At 42.8% G+C, this 17,282-nt stretch overlaps 1 non-coding gene across 1 annotated transcript; it reads left to right on the top strand.

The window, feature by feature from the left end:
- The first annotated feature begins 539 nt into the window (after positions 1-539).
- LOC138991560 (U6 spliceosomal RNA) lies at positions 540-643 on the top strand. The gene has a single exon (XR_011467531.1). It is a non-coding gene; the product is annotated as a U6 spliceosomal RNA (small nuclear RNA).
- The last annotated feature ends 16,639 nt before the right edge of the window (positions 644-17,282 follow it).

Here is a 17,282-nt window from a genome sequence, read left to right on the forward strand (position 1 = left end):
AGCAAATATTTGGTCCAAATTGAACTCAGAAGCCCCATCTGTAGAGTGGCTGTATCTGGGGAAGTATTCTGATTGGAGCCAAGTAAGGGGCCAGACCCTAAAATTCAGCTCTTTTCCATCTTCGCCCAGGACTCAAGAAGCACAGTTTGAAAACCGAGAAAGGAGCACAACCTCTTCTGCAGAAGAGACAGGCCAGCCGCCTGAATTCTCCATCGGCTCCCCTTGCAGGAGCATCAGCAGCTGGTGCAGAAAGTGTGCATCTGAGTGTCTGCGGTAGCTCTCTGTTTATCTAGAGTCACTGGGGACTCTGTTAACAGACAGAATTTTGGCTGGCAAGGTCATCACCACCTTCACTATCACCAAACATGCCCTGAAAGACTTTTATGTAGGACATTCTATGGCAACACATGAGGCAAAGGATGCACACACTGGTGTCACCAAGAAACTGTATTCTAAGAGGCGCATTTCCTTCTCAGCAATCTCAGGGACAAACACCCAGGCACTATACTCCAAAGAAGTTAAATTAATAAATTAGGGGAGTGCTAGCTTTGGCACATATACTAAAAGTGGAATGGTACAGAGAAGCTTGGTGTGGTCCCTGAAAAAGAATGACATGCAGATTCATGAAGCAATCCATATTTTTATAAGACAGGTTTGATAGCAGAAAAATTTTTGATGGCTGAGTCAAAATATATGCAGATAGCAATGGTAAGAGACAAATGGTAGCCCTGGAGACAATATGTGCAGCACACATAAGACACAATTCAATGGTCGTTGTACCGAGAGATTCTCCCCTATCAGTAAGAAAAACATTCCGGTAGGGAAGTGGAAACAGGAAGTGAACAAAGCAATTGAAGGAAGAAATATAAATGGACAATAAACATTTGAAAAGATATTCAGCTTCACCAAGAATCAAAACGGTGCAAGTAAAAGCACTTGATCGTTTTTAGCATCTCAGATTGCCCTCCACCAAAAAAAAAAAAACTCAAAAAAAGAAAAAAAAAAAGGTGGCATTTATCAAGTGTATTTTGATTGTATTCTACTATAAAATAAAAACTACACAAATAGCAAATAAATTAGGGGAGCCACAGGTGTTGTGTTGTGGGAGCTGGAAAGTGTGGCGTGACGGACTTGATGGCAGGAGTGGGAAGGAGAACACGGAATCACTGGTGAATGACAGTTTGAATAAATTAATAATTGGCATCCTTACTTCACAAAGAATTCCATATATTTGTATCCAGACGCCTCAGGTCTAGAAATATATGTATAAACTTATAATTTTTCCAGTGAGTTTTATTTTTAAAAAGAAAATTATTTTTCTAATTCAGATATGACTATGTACATCAAAAAACCCCAAACGTTAGGACTTCCCTGCTGATCCAGTGGTTAAGAATTCACTTGCCAATGTGGGGGACATGGGTTCCATCCCTGGCCTGGGAACTGAGATCCCACACGTCCTGGGGCAGCTAAGCCTATGTGCCACGGCAACTGCTGAAGCCCACACACCTAGAGCCAGTGCTCTGCAGTAAGAGAAGCCACCGAGAAGTCTACAACCAGAGAGTGGCTCCCACTCACGGCAACTAGAGAAAGCCTGCCTGCAGCAGCGAAGACCCAGCACAGACAAAAACAAGTAAAAAGTAAAACCTGAACATCACCAATTATCTAATCCAGCGGTCACATTATGGCCTCCGGGCCAGATTCAGTCTGCTACCTGATTCTGTTTATAAAGTTTTATTGGAACAGAGTCATGTCCAGCCGCTTATATATGCCAATGTAACGGCAGAGTTGAATAGTTGCAACACTGCCTGTATGGCCCACACAGTCTAAATATTTACCATCTGGCTCTTTACAGAAAAAGTTTGCTTACCTCTTATCTGGTCCCACCAAACAAGGTCATCAAATTTATTGTGTATATTTCTTTTTCTAATTTTTCTATGTGCACATATATATTGGGAAAAAAATATAATCATAGTCTATATTAGCATCCTGCAACAGAATTTGCTGCAAATGTCTGCAGTGTCCAATATGATAGCTATTGAATACTTGTGCCTTGTGCAACTGAGAAACTGGATTTTAAATTTTAATTACATTTAACAAAATTTAAATTGCCACATATGGCTCGTAGGGGCCATACTGAACAGAACTTTCTTGAAATATTTTTTACAAAGCAGAAATACTCACAGACATATAAAATAAACCTATGGTTACCAAAGGAAAACGGGGAGGGATAAACTAAGAATTTGGGATTAACATATACACACTACTATATATAAAATAGATAACTGATAAGCACCTACTGTATTACACAGGGAACTCTACTCAATATCTTGTAATAACCTATAATGGAAGAGAATTTAAATATATATATATATATCAATATGCTGATATATATATAAGTTTTGTTGTACACCTGTAACCAACACAACATAAATCAAGTATATATATTTCAATAAAAATTTAAAAAATAAAAAGTCAGAGAATGAATGAGGTACAGGAACAAAATTGCTTAGGTGAAAAAAAATGTGATCCTGGAATGAAAGCAAAAGAACTTTCTTGAAATATTTTTATGTGCATAATATTTCATGATCATTTCTTCCAATAATTAAGTATTCTTTGTAGAGCCCCTTGTTCTGATTGTATAATATTATAATGTATGGATGTGTCATGGTTTTCTTAACCAAGTCCCTATCATTGACACAGATTATTTCCCATTTTTCGCTATTATAATCCATTTCTGTGACAAGTAATTCTGTGCATACAAATATTTGTACATGTCTATGATGACTGACTTAGAATAAATTCCTAGATGCAGAACTGTTTGATCATAAAGCATTAAATACCGTTCAGATTCTTGAAACGTATCACTGAGTTGCTAGAGAGGTCTTTCCACACTTCTTAATCAACAGCAATGTAGGAAAATGCTTGTTCCCCACACTCTTCCCTGTGTATTTGAAAAATTATCTCCAAAAGGCTCTCTCCCTTCTCTCCTCTACCAGGTCTGAAATCAAAGGAATAATTGAGGAAGGCATTCTATGAGGACCCATCGATGTGCTGAGAGAGGTGGGGCAGAGAGTAAAATGGAACATTTTCCATTGAAATTTTCTACACAATCAAGGCTTCGGGCAACTTGATTAATTTGGCAATCACTTCTGAGCTTCCTACTGAGGAAAACCTCCTTATTCTGTGGCAGATCGCAGCATTGAAATGTTCTTGCTTGCGGGTGATTAAGACTTAAATGAACTTGTGTGTGGGAAAGTGAAATAGGTATGCAAACAGGAAGGAAGAAACTAACTCCTTTTCTTCCTCCAGCCCCCCATCCCCCAGGGCAGAAATTTTCAGCAATACTTAACATAGAAATTTGAAAAGACCCTGATGCTGGGAATGATTGAAGGCGGGAGGAGAAGGGGACAACAGAGGATGAGATGGTTGGATGGCATCAGCGACTCAATGGACATGAGTTTGGGTGAGCTCCAGGAGTAGGTAATGGACAGGGAGGCCTGGTGTGCTGCAGTCCATGGGGTCGCAAAGAGTCGGACACAACTGAGTGACTGAAGTGAGTTGAACTGAACATAGACATATGGGTGGAGGAATGGGGAAGTTAGATGTAAACACCAACTGCAAGTGGTGTAAACAAAGGTGAGATGAGGTGAATCAGAGAAGGGTTTTCTGGTCCAACACAGGATTGAATCTCACTCTGCCATCTCATCATGGAGTCTATCTCTCTGAGCCTCAGTTTTTTTTTTTTTTCATGAAAATTATCAACTTTATGATAAGGATTGGGCTTCCCAGGTGGCTCCGTGGGTAAAGAATCTGCCTGCAGTGCAGGAGACACAGGAGATGAGGGTTTGACCCTTGCGTCAGGAAGGTCCCCTGGAGGAAGGCATGGCAACCCACACGTGTATTCTTGGCTGGAGAATTCCCCTGGACGGAGCAGCCTGGCGGGCTACAGTCCACAGTATTGCAAAGAGTCAGACACAACTGAAGTGACTAAGCACACACATGATTGTGAAACGTTCAGTGGTGGGCCTGGCTCATATTTATAGCATCTACAAGGACAAGGGAGCGCCATGAGTAGGGTAGAGCTAACTTTCTCTCACACCTGAAACCGGGGTGCTGCATTCTCCTGGGTGTTGGGCCACCCACCCCTTTTCACAACAAGCATGCTCACCACCAACTGGCAGGTGCCCTTATAACACAGCTGTAGCCCATGAGGTTCTCAAAGAGCAAGGGCCCTTCTTGTAATATTCCTAAAAGTCAAATAGCCTAGCTGTGGGATGGCCTGGGCTACTCAATGACCTTGAGATTTGTAGGTGGGCTTAGCTGTCCCCTTCTCTGCCTTAATAATCTCTTTCTTCCCAATAACTGATTATAAGTATGTGCCCAAGAACGCCTATATGTTTAGACATTTTCCCATCAATGTCTTTAAGATTTACCAGTTTCATAACTGTTGTTGTAATCTGGAGTTCTCATTTCTTCCATCCAACACCACCAAGAACACCAACACTATAATAGCAAGTGACACTGTTGCATAATGTAGAAAGACACATTGAGCATAATGTAGAAAGAAGACACATTGATTCCATTTGTGGGCAAATATATTCCTCTCCGGAGAAGGCAATGGCAACCCACTCCAGTGTCCTTGCCTGGAGAATCCCAGGGACGGGGGAGCCTGGTGGGCTGCCTTCTATGGGGTCGCACAGAGTCGGACACGACTGACGCGACTTAGCAGCAGCAGCAGCAGCATATTCCTCTCCTGTTCTTACAGATCTTTCCCCTGCTATTAAATCAACAAAGGTCAAAAGTGAAAATGTCCAAAGGGGAGAATATAGCTGATATGAAAGACAGTCAAAAGCAGGCTTACCAGAATTCCAACCACAAGGACCCCCTGTCGCCCGGCCATTACCCTTGTGTGTGTGTGTGTGCGCGCGCACACACACACACACACACCTGTTGTTAACCAATTTCTCACTTAGCACAACACTAAAATCTCATAGAAGCCTTGGGTGGTTTTCTTTAGGAAATAACAGTCAACATGCTATTCATAAACTAGGGAGTTCTGTCTCTTGCGTTGGTAATATTGTATTGGCAAAGATGAAATTACATAATCTAGACAACCTCGTGGCAACCACAGAAATCTTGTACCACTCTGATCAAGGGTCAGATACTGCAGGAGTAGCATCCGTCTTTTACCAACTTCACAGTGGTTGCTGGAAGCACCAGCCAAGTTTCTGAAGCAAAAAGTCAGCCACGCAGCTCACATGAAAAGCACTGTGACCCAATCTAAGCATTACGACGGCTGGTTTAATTACTAACAGGAGAAAGCTTATTTTTTTTTTCCCTGTAGAGCCCAGAAAGTGAGTGAAAAGGTTACATTTTCATCAAGCTGTGTCTGGGTAGGGCACGCAAAACCAGTCCCTGCTTGCTTAAGAAGAAACAGAAATTCTGGGTGTGGACGGACTTTCAAGTTCAGGCGTGGAGACCAGTGATGGGATTGCCCCAGACTGCCTTCATGAAGCCTTTCCTGGGTGTACACAGGGGAACAGTCCCCAGCCTTCAGGGAGATCCTTTGGCTGTCCTCATTCACCATGTTCCCCACTCTATTTACCTAATATGTTTCCCAGCAAAAACATTAGTTAATACATTCACACATGAAACTCATTATGATAGAATTAAAATTTTGCTTGCTCCTTTCCACAAATTGAATTACTGAGACTCAGACTGAATTCTAAAAAATCTCTTCTTGAGTCATTCTGTGAAGAAAATGAATTACATGTGTTGCGAGCCTTGAGCGCCATGGTTTCCTTATGTGGCCGCCTCGGCAGGGAGCTACATGCTGCGGGGGAGTGGGTAACCCTGTGTAACAGAAATCAGAAAAGGGGAGTGGGAACTTCCGCTGCATCTTTAAAATAGCCCCTCTGGAGCACAGAATTTCAGAGAGTGACACGATTGATCTTGTAGCTGAGATTTAGACAGTCTTAAGTCAACCCGTCATAGACTGGTTTAGTTGTGACTCCCTTGAGAGACTGTAATGTCTGTCACGTCTTGGACACTTTGCAGGTTCCAAATCATAAAATAGAATGTCCAGAATATTCTCAATGGCTCTATTTACATCATCCATTTTAACCGGCATGTCAACATTTATGTTGCTGGAGAATAGCTTTGGGAACTGTTGCCCTGAATACAAATTAACAATGGAATGCACTGACCCAATAGCACAGGGTAGGGGGGAAAACGAAATACTGTTCCCCCAAACTCTAGATGAACTATGTGTGAGAGTGTGCTTGTATGCCAGTAGGCATTAATCAACTGATATTGGCCAACACAATTAAAACTCACTTCGTGGGAAGTGTCTACTACATTAAGATTTTTCCCCAGTGGTATTTCTGAGCAGGATGCTTTTATCCAAAGTACAATGAAACATGCAGTGATGAAATTCTATAGCTCGTCACTCTTTTCAAGTACCTAGTAGGTTAGACGCACCATGGGAAATACAAAATAATCAACCCCAGGTCCCACCTTCAGGGTATTAAGAAATTCTAGGTTTTTCCCAATAACGGAGAAAATTAAAATACAGCCAGTTCCCACCCCCCCATTTGTGGTCAAAAATAGAAAGAAAGCCATACTCTGCTGAAACACATTATTATTTGCTTAAAAAATTATATAAACAGATGCCAGCATAGTAAACTTAAAGTATGGTGGAACCGGAAGTTCTTCGTTCATACTGACCAACAAATAGAGTTAAAGAACATTTGATTTTTTTAAATATAAATTTATTTATTTTAATTGGAGGCTAATTACTTTACAATATTGTAGTGGTTTTGTGATACATTGACATGAATCAGCCATGGGTGTACATGTGTTCCCCGTCCTGAACCCCCATCCCCCCTCCTTCCCCATCCCATCCCTCTGGGTCATCCCAGTGCACCAGCCCTGAGCACCCTGTCTCATACATCAAACCTAAACTGGCAATTCATTTCACATATGATAATATACATGTTTCACTGCCATTCTCCCAAATCATCCCACCCTCGCCCTCTCCCACAGAGTCTAAGAGACTGTTCTATACATCTGTATCTCTTTTGCTGTCTCGCATATAGGGTTATTACCATCATTCTAAATTCCATATATATGCATTAGTATCCTGTATTGATGATTTTCTTTCTGACTTACTTCACTCTGTATAATAGGCTCCAGTTTCATCCACCTCATTAGAACTGATTAAAATGTATTCTTTTTAATGGCTGAGTAATACTCCATTGTGTATATGTACCACAGCCTTCTTATCCATTCATCTGCTGATGGACATCTAGGTTGGTTCCATGTCCTGGCTATTATAAACAGTGCTGCGATGAACATTGGGGTACACGTGTCTCTTTCAATTCTGGTTTCCTCGGTGTGTATTCCCAGTAGTGGGATTACTGGGTCATATGGCAGTTCTATTTCCAGTTTTTTAAGGAATCTCCATACTGTTTTCCATAGTGGCTGTACTAGTTTGCATTCCCACCAACAGTGTTAGAGGGTTCCCTTTTCTCCACACCCTCTCCAGCATTTATTATTTGTAGACTTTTGGATCGCAGCCATTCTGACTGGTGTGAATGTCTCCTTCCTCCCTCTTCTCTTCTCTGTGTAACTCCATGAACATCTCTGAGGGATCCAGACTGTGGAGAGCACATGGGGAAGTGATTACTGGCTAGCTTGCTCTCTCCCCTTTTAATTCCCCCTCTTCTCCTCCTGGTCACCTCTAACTCCCTCCTCCCTCTTCTCTTCTCTGTGTAACTCTGTGAACCTCTCTGGGTGTCCCTCACTGTGGAGAAACTTTTCATCATTAACCTAGATGTTTTATCATTGGTGCTGTATAGATGGAGAAGTCTTGAGGCTACTGTAAGAATAAGACTGAAAATCAGAGGCAGGAGGCTTAAGTCCAAATCCTGAGAACGCCAAAGAACTCCTGACTCCAAGGAACATTAATCGATAGGAGCTCATCAAATGCCTCCATACCTACACTGAAATCAAGCACCACCCAAAGGCCAACAAGTTCCAGAGCAAGACATACCATGCAAATTCTCCAGCAACACAGGAACACGGCCCTGAGCTTCAATATACAGGCTGCCTAAAGTCACACCAAACCCACTGACATCTCAAAACTCACTACTGGACACTTCATTGCACTCCAGAGAGAAGAAACCCAGCTCCACCCACCAGAACACCGACACAAGCTTCCCTAACCAGGAAACCTTGACAAGCCACCCGTCCAACCCCACCCACAGTGAGGAAACTCCACGATAAAGAGGAACTGCAAACTGTCAAAGAACATTTAGATGACTTGCCCAGAGTCACACAGCTGTATAACGGATCCAGTGGCACAGGAAAGCAGCTTTTAAGCCCTCAGATGGAGACCCTTGGATGTACACCGTGAGTACCAGCCTGGGATTCGGTCTGGCTCTAAAATGCTGGGACTCTCCAAGGACTCTGTGACCATTAACCATACCCCTGTAGTTCCTTTTAATGAATAAAATCACTTGCATGAACAAAAATAATAGTTTCATTAAGATGGAGAAAACGTCACATTTCATTACTAAAATTGACATCAGGCCTTATTCATTTTAGGGAAATTTTTATAGTTAAAATTTTAATATTAAGAGATCTTAGATATTTGCCTAATGTGGAAAAGCAACCAGTCTATTATTGTATAATACTTGCATGCATGGTAAGTCACTTCAGTAGTGTCCAACTCTTTGCGACCCTATGGACTGCAGCCCTCCAGGCTCCTCTGTCCATGGGATTCTCCAGGCAGGCATACTAGAGTGGGTTGCCATTCCCTTCTCCAGGGAATCTTCCTTACCCAGGGATCAAACCCACATCTCTTATGTCTCCTGCATTGGCAGGCGGGTTCTTTAGCACTAGAGCCATCTGCAATTACTCGACTTATATCAGTGAGCAAACTGTTGTGTCCTTGCCCTGAGGCATGTGTAGAAACTGCCCGGTTTTAAACTCCGCCATTCTAGTTGATAGAATGCATTTCCCATTATTGAAATGATGTTTTAAACTGACCACTTGATGTTACTATCATCACCCACTGAAAAAGTGCTAAGAGCTTCCTAAAGAATGCAAGGTCAAGGGAACACTTTCAAATCAACACGTGAGGCTTGGTTAGCAATGGTTTTGGGTCCAGCCTTCAGCTCAGCTTGTGAGGTGCAAAAAGAAACTTTGTGCCTACCTCTGTGACATGTGCTCAGTTGCCTTTGCTTCAGCCTGCCTCCTGGCCCCTGCTGGCTAGGTCCTGGGAAGTCAGTAATTGTATTAGCAGACAGCAGTAACAGTGATAAAATGTGACATTTGTATTGATAGTACTCTGAAACCTTGTTTCAATGCACTTTTCCACACTATCTCCATAACCTAAGGGAGGCAGAAAACAATATTATTATGACAAAACTGAGGTTCAGAAAATGTAAGTGACCTGAAATTTGACAGAAGGCAGACCCAGGACTAAAATCCAGGTTATCAGAAGCTCAGTCTGGGGCTATGCCTCCATGGCGAGGAAGGGCATGTAGAGATCGTTCAGTCTTAAGTCACCTTGCTGCTAAGTCGCTTCAGTCGTGTTCGACTCTGTGCGACCCCATAGACGGCAGCCCACCAGGTTCCCCCATCCCTGGGATTCTCCAGGCAAGAACACTGGAGTGGGTTGCCATTTCCTTCTCCAGTGCATGAAAGTGAAAATTGAAAGTGAAGTCGCTCAGTCATGTCCGACTCTTAGCGACCCCATGGACTGCAGCCTACCAGGCTCCTCTGTCCATGGGATTTTCCAGGCAAGAGTACTGGAGTGGGGTGTCATTGCCTTCTCCGTAAGTCACCTTAGGGATGGGAGATATTTCTACGCCTGTTCCCCTGGTGACTCCAGAAGCAGGTCTCTGGCTTCTGGGTATCCCTGACTGCTCTCATCTTACCTGACCTGGGTCATGCCCACATCTTACCCTACAATGTTCATGCACTTCCTTCCCTGTGCACTAGTCTGTCTTTTAGGCGCTTTGGTATGTCTATCATGGGCTACCTTACTGGCCCAGTTTTAATTTGGGGATAAATTGGAGGAAACAGAAAACTTTGGACTGCGAGTTTTTGAGTCTGTCCCCTGATTCTCAGTCCCAACCCTCTGTCAGATCTGAAAAACATTTCATTGTAATAGGAAAACAATATAATTAGCATTTTTGGGGCACTTAAAATGTTAGGTATGATGCTGAAAACTTCGAATGTTCTTAATATCCTAATCAGGTATGAAATTGCAGGGATTTAAACTTAGACCATCCAGTTCAGAACCCACAGTCTTAGATGGGACGGTACCATTGTCTTCCATGAAGACCATATTTGTAAGTTTTCTGTAACTATAGCATTTAGATATCTCTTCAAAAGCATGGGTTCCTGGGACTTCCTTTGAAAAGTATGGGATCCTAGGACTTCCCTGGCAGTCCAGTGGTTAAGACTCTGTGCTTCCAATGAAGGGGGTGTGGGTTTGATCCCTGTTTGGGGCACTAAGATCCCACGTGCTGTGCAGTGCAGCCAAAAAATTTAAAGAAAAATAAATAATAATAAAGATATATTCTTTTTAAAAAGTAAGGGATCGATCCTGAGTTTTTCTTCCTCTGCTGGGGCATAAACACAGACTACAAACATACCAAATGAACAGCTGCCCCTGATATTTCCATTATAATTGGGGGTTAAATATCAAATAAATTCTTAGAAGGATTTATTCTGTCCTAACTTTTCCAGTAGTTCATTTCAAATAGATTTTTTAAATAGTGGGAGGAAACAGTATCATGGTAGCTTTTGAAAGTCTATGTGGGAAATCAACTGCAAATATTGAAAAGATCACTCATACACTGTTAGCATTCACTTTTAACCCCCAAACAACAGTAGGAGCAAATATGACTGTTTTTGCTCTGTTATCTTTGTTACACTTTCCTCTCAGAAAATAAGCCCATTAATAAGGAGGTATGAAAGGAAAATGCAGACATCTCAAGACAAATTACACTCCAAGTTTTTTTTAAGAAACAATTTGATCAAGATGAGTTTGCGTATAAAAACATAACTAGCAAATGAACGTATTAGGGAAGCGTGGCCATTAGGCATGTTTTTATTATGCAATCATTTATCCATGAACAGTTTATATTTCATCTCCATATTACAGCATTTCTCCCCTGTCACTGGGAGTACTCAAGCAGAATTGAATGTATGTGTGCCCATCAGTCTGGAAAGTCTCAGAAGGGAGTTTGCAGTGGGTAGGAAATTGAGTCAGGTTGGACTACAGGGTCTTTTCTGATCTGAAGATTCTACAGTTTCCAGCTTGGACAACTGACATGAGGTCAGTGTCTCATAGACTTCATGTCACAGTGAATTTGAAGGACCTGGTGATGGGAAGCATTCATGGGCTGGCCTGGAACCTGAGCCAGTCTGCTCGGCTTTACCAGTTGATTCCACTACTTACTATCTGTGTGACCCTGTCTCTACCTCAGTTTCCCCATCTGTAAATTGGGGATAATAATAATATTAATAGCACTGACCTCATAGAGATGCTGTGAGGAGTAAATGGGTGAGTGTAAGCAGAGTGCTTCACATGGCCCCTGGCACATGGGAAATGTTCTGTAATCTTAGTTATGCCATTATTTTCCAAGAACAATGGGGTTAGATTGTTCATTTCAGAAACAAGGTCTTATCAGCACCTTCTTGTTGCCTCTGACATGAAACAAACGGCAGTCCATTCTGAGTTTAATGAAGGTGAGGTTAGAGCTCATAGCTTGTCTGAAGGAAAGGAGATAAGGAGGAGAGGGGGAGTGGTAAAACGAGGGATTATATTGAAAGGGAACAGAAGTGTCTGATGTTCAGGGAGAGAAATGGAAATTCCGTAGGAATGATGATTTTAGGCAAAGCTGGGCAGTCTGATAGGAGGAGAGAGAAAGCTCATGGTACATACTCCAATTTTGCAAACAAACTTATACACATGCTCCATAGCAAACAGATTTTGGACTAAGTGGTCTGTTTGTATCTCAAGGTTTCTACATTAGCAGAAGTATTAATATTTATTCCTTATACTAACCAATGGCTTCAGTTGGTAGTTCAAGTCCAGAGATTTGCCCCAAGCAACATGTGAGATACTGCGGAGGAAAGAGGATGCAGTCCTGTGGTGCTCAGCCTGGAAGGGGACCTGAGAAGGTAAATCCTGTACCTTTTACTCGGGGCGCCAAGTGCCGCTACCAAGCTGTGTGGTACACTGTGGATCTCGGAGGAGGCCCCCGACCCAGCTTAGAGGAACAGGACAGATGCCCAGGAGGAGGGGAAGCCTAGACTTGAGCCAGCTCTTAGGCTAATGAAGAAAGGAGCCACACAGACAAAACAAAGCGAAACAAAACCCCAAGGAAAGTAGACTTCTGATAAGTTTGTAATTTTCTCCATCAACTTTGAAATCTAACAGAACTGGTTCTGCTACTTATTAGTTATGTGTTTTGGGGTAAGCTACTTGGTTTTCTCTTAACTTCAGTTTTGTCATCTCTGAGGCAGCCTCTAGCTCACTGGGTTGTTCCAGGAATTAGGGAGACAATGTATAAAAACCTCAAAATCCGTGTGCTTGACACAAGGGGTTGTTGTTGTTGTTCAGTGGCTAAGTCATGTCTGACTCTTATGTGACCCCATGGGCTGTACTCTGCCAGGCTCCTCTATCCATGGGCTTTCCCAGGCAAGAATACTGGAATGGGTAGCCATTTCCTTCTCCAAGAGCTCTTCCTGACTCAGGGATTGAACCTGTGTCTCCTGCACTGGAAGGTGGATTCTTTACCACCTGAGCCACCAGGGAAGCTCTGACATAAGGGGTGTGAGAAGGAAATGGCAACCCACTCCAGTGTTCTTACCTGGAAAATTCTAGGGATGGAGGAGCCTGGTGGGCTGCCGTCTATGGGGTCGCACAGAGTCGAACACGACTGAAGCGACTTAGCAGCAGCAGCAGCAGGCTTATTTTGAGTACCAGTGGCATTAAATCACTCATACTAAAATATGATAAAAGAGTTGGTGATTATTTGTTGAATTTAGAGTAGGAAATAATGTCAAGGAAAGCTAAAATTAGCATAAAAAATTCTGTGTTAAGGCCCACATGTCAATTCTGGCTCTAGCCAACTTGTTGCCAGAATTTAATTATCAAAAATCTCTACATTATAAATTTGGCCTTTAGAGATATTTAAAACAGCATCTTTGACTATTCTCTTCTGTTTTTACCAAAGTCTATTTTTTAAAATAATTTTATCTCTTTATGGCTGTGCTGGGTGTCTGTTGCTGCTCCGGTTTTTCTCTAATTGTGGCCAGTGTGGGCTGCTCTCCAGTGGCAGTGCATGGGCTTCTTATTGTGGTAACTTCTCTTGCTGCAGAGCTTGGGCTCCAGAGTACAAGCTCAGTAGTTGTGGCTCACAGGCTGAGCTGCTCCGCGGCACGTGGGATCTTCCTGGATCAGTGATCGAACTTCCTGCATTGGCAGGCAGACTCCTCACCCCTGAGCCATCAGGGAAGCCCTTCTAAAGTCCATTTGAAGATTCCAGTCTTCACTGGGCCAAGGAAGAAAGGGAAAGGGACTTGAATTGCTACTCACTGAGTGTGTTTTGCTTTGTGAAAGAAAAGAACAGCCATGTCTGGGGTCAGGTTCTTAATTCCACTCACCTCTAAAGAATTCTTCTTAGTCTTTCCTCTGCCTGTTTGGGAGGTGCTTTGTCTATGCCTACAGTAGGGGAAATGGGGGCCACATGCCCCAGGGGTGATGAGACAGGATATAAGGACTCTAAAGAAAGGGGGAGATTCAGGAGACACAGTCAGAGTCTCCTCGTGCACTTTATCCCCCCCAAGTCCCCCTGGAGTGGCTTGTCCCTAAAAGTTACCTGCTTGTTCCCTTGATGATTTTCTGCCCCGTCATGGCTCTCCGTGGAGCTCGATCTGCTCTATTGCTAAACACCCGACTGCTGCTGCCTGGTGAGATGATCTGGGCTGGGGAGGGTCAACTGAGAACAGTGTGAGCTCCTGACACACAATGTCCCGATAACTGATGCAGACCAGCCCCGGAAGCCAGCGAGCACTGCAGCCCTGAAGGGTGCTCGTCCCCAAGGAGGGCTGCCACATAGCGAACCACTTGACCTAGAGCAGAGACCAGAGGGTTTGAGGGTGGGGAGAGGATGCCAGCCGCTGTGGCAAGCCAATATGGAAATAAGCAGTTATCCTTTGGAAACGATGCTCACAATTTATCTGTATCTATTATCTTTCTTTCCATCATATATCTATCTGTTGCTGCTGTGGGCATGGTCAGTCATGTCTGACTGTTTGCAACCTCATGGACTGTAGCCTGCCAGGCTCCTCTGTGCATGGGGATTCTCCAGGCAAGAATACTGGAGTGGGTTGCCATGCCCTTCTCCAGGGGATTTTCCCGACCCAGGTATCGCGTCTCTTGCGTCTCCTTCATTGGCAGGCGGATTATTTACCACTGTACCACCTATGGAGCCCTAATCTAGGGTCACTCATCTATCTACCTATGATCTATTTATTATCTATCAATCATCTACCTACCTACATATCTATATATGTGTGTATGTTTGGAGGTGGGATGGTGTAAGGTTAAGTTTGGAGACACTGCTACTTTTTAAATTGAAGTATAGTTGACTTAACAATGTTGTGTTAGTATTTGGTGTACAGCTAAGTGATTCCACTTCATATATATAATATATACATATATAATTTATATATATTCTTTTTCAGATACTTTTTATAATAAATTATACTATAAATTATGGTTTATTATAAGCTATTGAATAGAGTTCCCTATGCTATACAGTAGGACCTCGATGTTTATCTATTTTATATATAGCAATGTGTATCTGCTAATCCAAAACTCCTAATTCCCAACCTCCCTCCCCCCCACCTTTCCCCTTTGGTAGCCATAAGTTTATTTTCTAGAAACACTGCTGTTTTAAAACCTACCTACAATTTGCACCCATTTGTTCTTGCCTGGAGAATCCCAGGGACGGGGGAGCCTGGTGGGTTGCCATCTATGGGGTCGCACAGGGTTGGACAAGACTGAAGCGACTTAGCAGCAGCAGCAGCAGCAGTCTAGAGGTGGAGACAGACTTCATCTTCAGAGAAATCATCCTTATGATTGGGAAAACACTGTAAAATAGGCTTTTTGGTAAAACAAAGACAGGAGCATGCTTCTATTCTGGAAGAGACAGATTAAAACAGGAAACAGCTAAACTGCTCTCCAGAGGGTTTTTTTTTTCTCTAATAGATTTGGTGACTTCTTCAGAGGAAAGAGAGGTAGGGCAAAGCAGAGAGAGGGAAGGGGGCTCCCAGAGGGCAGGGAAGTAGAGTCTAACGCCATAGTGGCCGGCAGGGGTTCAGAATGGAGTTTAATTGTAAGGGATTCCTTTGAGAGGACTATGACCAATGGGCTTAATAAGCGATGGTATTGTTTTCTGTCTACTTTGTGGTGTGACTCTTCAGGCTGTCCTGGACTTTTGGTAAAGTTTTGTCACCCTCTATATCTGGTGTCCCCCTTCCCAGATCACTTGCGTCAAAGGAGCTTGCATAACTCGATGAAGCTATGAACCATGCCATGTAGGGCCACGCAAGACAGACGGGTCATAGAAGAGAGTTCTGACAAAACATGATCCACTGGAGGAGGGAACAGCAAACACCCCAGTATACTTGCTGTGAGGACCTCATGAACTGTATAAAATGACAAAAAGATACGACATCAAAAGATGATTCCCCCAGGTTGGAAGGTGTCTAATATGCTGGTGGGGAAGAGCAGAGGAGAACCACTAATAGTCCCAGGAAGAATGAGGCAGCTGGGCCAAAGCAGAAATGTCGACCACTTGTGAATGTGTCTGGTGATGAAAGTAAAATCTGATGCTGCAAAGAACAGTATTGCATAGGAAACTGGAATGTTAGGTCCATGAATCAAGGTAAAATTGGATATGGTCAAACAGGAGGTGGTAAGGATAAACATCAACATCCTAGGAATCAGTGAACTAAAATGGATGGGAAGGGCTAATTTTATTCAGATGACCATTATATCCACTACTGTGGGAAAGAACCCCAGAGAAGAAATGGAGTAGCCATCATGGTCAACAAAAGAATCCAAAATGCAGTACCTGGGTTGCAACCTCAAAAATGACAAAATGATCTTGGTTCATTTCCAAGGCAAGTCATTCAACATCATGGTAATCCAAGTCTATGCCCCTTACCACCCATGCCAAAGAAGCTGAATTTGATCAGTTCTTTGAAGAACTAGAAGACCTCCTAGAACTAACATGAAAAAAAAAATGATGTTCTATTCAAAATTGGGGATTGGAATGCAAAACTAGGAAGTAAAGAGATACCTGGAGTAACAGGCAAGTTTGGCCTTGGATAACAAAATGAAGCAGGGCAAAGGCTTTAATTCTGCCAAGAGGATGCATTGGTCATAGCAAATACCCCTTTTCAACGACACAAGAGATGACTTTACACATGGACATCAACAAATGGTCAATACTGAAATCAAATTGATTACATTCTTTGTAGCCGAAGATGGAGAGGCTGTATACAGTCAGCAAAAATCATACCTGGAGCTGACTGTGGCTCAGATCATCAACAGCTCAGCAAAATTCAGGCTTTAACTAATGAAATCAGGGAAAACCACTAGGGCAGCCAGGTATGACTTCAATCAAATCCCGTAAGAATATGCAATGGAGGTAAAGAATAGATTCAAGGCATTAGAACTTATAAACAGTGTGCCTGAAGAACTATGGATGGAGGTCCATAATATTGTACAGGAGGCAGTGAACAAAACCATCCCAAAGAAAAGAAAAGCAAGAAGGCAAGGTGGTTATCTGAGGAGGACTTACAAATAGCTAAAGAAAGAAGGAAAGCAAAAGTCAAGGGAGAAAGGGAAAGGCATATCATCTAAATGCAGATTTCCAAAGAAGAGCCTGGAGAGACAAGAAGGCCTTCTTCAATGAACAGTGTATAAAACTAGAAGAAGACAACAGAAGGGGAAAGACTAGAGATCTCTTCAGGAAAATTGGAAAATCAAGGGAACACTTTGCCCAAAGATGAGTACAATAAAGGATATACATGGTAGAGACCTCGTAGACTTTGAAGAGATCAAGAAGAGATGGAAAGAATACACAAAAGAACTGTACAGAAAAGATCCAAATGAACCGGATAACTACGATAGTGTGGTCAGCCACCCAGAGCCAGACATTCCGGAGAGCGAAGTCAAGTGGGCC

Source organism: Bos mutus, chromosome 17, assembly GCF_027580195.1.
Source record: "Bos mutus isolate GX-2022 chromosome 17, NWIPB_WYAK_1.1, whole genome shotgun sequence".
Classification (NCBI taxonomy): Eukaryota; Metazoa; Chordata; class Mammalia; order Artiodactyla; family Bovidae; genus Bos; species Bos mutus.